This window comes from Aplysia californica, unplaced genomic scaffold (assembly GCF_000002075.1).
Source record: "Aplysia californica isolate F4 #8 unplaced genomic scaffold, AplCal3.0 scaffold00546, whole genome shotgun sequence".
NCBI lineage: Eukaryota > Metazoa > Mollusca > Gastropoda > Aplysiida > Aplysiidae > Aplysia > Aplysia californica.
In genome coordinates this window covers 145,183-147,952 of record NW_004797816.1, presented here as the reverse complement: position 1 = coordinate 147,952, position 2,770 = coordinate 145,183, and the positions used below count along the sequence as shown (strand labels likewise).

At 42.1% G+C, this 2,770-nt stretch overlaps 1 protein-coding gene across 1 annotated transcript in view; it reads right to left on the bottom strand.

The window, feature by feature from the left end:
* LOC106012882 (universal stress protein in QAH/OAS sulfhydrylase 3'region) overlaps positions 1 to 2,633 on the bottom strand; it is a gene marked incomplete in the record, with an annotated part of 40,063 nt that extends 37,430 nt beyond the window's left edge. The window contains 1 exon segment of the mRNA XM_013087103.2: positions 2,379 to 2,633.
* Between the last annotated feature and the right edge of the window lie 137 nt (positions 2,634 to 2,770).

Genomic DNA, 2,770 nt, shown 5'->3' with positions numbered 1-2,770 from the left:
GGGTATATTTATCAGCCTTAAAACAACCGTGCTACAGCAGACTATCACATCAAGCTGGTGGTGTTGCTGATACAGAGGTCATCTGGCACCAGCGATTTCTTTTATTTCTCTCACAACACCAGGGGCGATGGGTAGATGAACGTTTTGGTGGGGTTATGTTGTTTCTATTTCTTTACCACCAAATAGCAAGCAACATAAACAAAACAGCGATGGTTTATCTTTACTTACGGTGAGCCACGGAATTATGAGAACCACTTATTTGAGAAAGGTCGCTTTTTTGTCTTCCATCTTTTTGTTCTTAGTTAAGTACTCCTGTGTGGTAGGGACAAAGCTGTTTCACCTCTAACATTTCCTTTACTTTTAGCTGACGTAAGCGTTATTATTAAAAGTGCTTCGGTGTGGTTTATTACAATTAAATCTCAGCTACACAAACATCACCATGCACAAAAAGTATTTCAAACGTATCCTGTCTACGAACTGGGCGAGGCCGTGTTGTCGTTGAAAATAGAAAGCACCTAAGTAAGGCCATATGACTCATCCTTCATTGAACCTTAAAGATTTTTTATTGGCTGTTAGGTTGCTTTCGTTGTAAGCGGGGCAATTGTGGTTGGATAAACGACCAAGCCGCCAAGCTGATCAGTCTGTGTCCATTGCGTGCGATCATAACAGTTTCAACTATTTATTTCGTTATTTATGAAACATTCATTTATTTAGATATAGAGATTGTGGGGGGGGGGGGGAGCTCAAACTCTTCAGCCCCTCCTAGGCACCGCCACCTAATAATACCACCCCCTTTTTATTCATATCTTATATCTATGTCTGCATCAGCAACGGTCTAAAACTTTATCGTTGTTTAGTGCCGAAACCACAGGTAATCCCCTTGGAAAGAAATTGTTAACATTTACATGTATTTTGTTTCGAAGCGTGCTCTGATCGAATGCAGAAGATATTTCCCAGCTGGGTTGGGTGCCATTATTATTGTTATCTCTACGATTGCTTTGGAAGCTCTCATTGCTGGAATTTGATTCATAGATTGTCGGCTCGAGGGCAATCGTTCCTTATCTAATATAACCCGGCACTGTCTCTCACTCGTCTTTCTCCACATTGCCTTCCTCTCCCTTGGTGGGTTTTCCCCCCACATAACATGTTGAGAAGGGGGCAAAACCCTATCGAATGTCGAGCTTATTTTAAGTAAACGTTAAACCCTATCTTTTAACTGAATCCCATCTAACAGGCTAGTTGTATTTCCGAGATTTATCAATTTAATCATCCACAGACGGTACTGACCTATATAATGGCAGAAAAAAATATGAAAAACCGCACGTAGTTCCTCTTCTTCAAGAAGAAAGAGCACTGAATCAGAAAAGAAATTAGCCTTGATGCAGAATGTAGAGAACAATGGATGCAGTGTAGCGATGGTGCATCTTCACCAGCTGCTGATGCATGGTGTAATCATCATTTTCAAAGTAAGAACACTTCTGATTTACCAGTACATGCACCAACAGACGTGGATATCTCACAAACCTACCACAGTCTGGTAGAAATAAGATAACAAATTACTTACCTTGTCCACCAACAGTGTGCCACAGGTTAATAATGTGCAACAAAATACTTTTTTTTCTGTTCATGTCCAATCAGTTAACGCATCGACCCGAAGAGAGCTACACAGCTGTTAGTTAGCCGAAAACTACGTGTATCATGACAGTGTGCTGCGAAGTATTATGGCAACAGACTCTCCTGCTGAGGGTATTTTCAATGGTGTATAGATCTATTGATTCATACCTGTACGTTCGTAATTAAAAAGTCTTGCCAGAGAATGCAAGTCAGTAAAATTTCCAGCTTAAAAGTTTTCATTCCTTAAAAGATGAATGATATTCTCTTTTTAAAAAATCATCTTACAGTGACCTACACCCCCCCCCCCCCCCCCCCCCCCCCAATCTGGTCAATATGTGCAAAGCTATTGGTAACCCCTGAGGCACTACATGCGATAGGGACATGACTTTTGACTTGGACATATATAGACTGACAAGCTCCCATTCTGACACAGGAGTAAAGATAAGTGAAATAAAAACCTGCCACTACTGTTGTTAGCTAAGAGTCCACTTATTATTTGACACACTGTCTTAATTCAGATGCACCCACTTGCAAACACACAGACCTGCTCACAAAGTGTATCCATCTACACTTGCAAAAGCATTAGAGTCCACAATTCCTTTTCGCGAATGTCGGAACGCTACCTAATTTATGCTATATTGGTAGGCAGCAAAAATAAAATACAATTTCATCCAAACAATCCCTTGGCATACCAATTACAGATCAAATATTAACTAAAAATCCAAATATTTCCTCAAGTAGATAAGTCACTGGAAGCTCATCTCACCTGAAGGTAATTGCACAAGTAAAGTCCTACTGCACTGAACAATACATGCACGAATCTGCATTTGTTGTGAAAAAATCAGGTACATGTACGTTATAGTATCAATAAAGATTGAGGAAAGCTAACCCGCATCGGCTGTTCGATGGAAGCACAACCAGCACAGAGTGAGCATTAGGTTCTCTGTCCCGACACCCTGCTCACGATAGCGGGCGCGTGCGCATCAAGAGCTCACTGTCGGCCGTCATGACTCTGTGTTGAGCCCGCGCACCTTGTTGTCTCCGGGAAAGAAACAGGAGGGGTGGGTGGGGTGTAGTCGGGCAGGACGAGGGAGGGGAGAGTGTGAAGACAGGGGTAGAGCAACTGAGGAGGGGAAATTGATCGGAGGACGGGCGG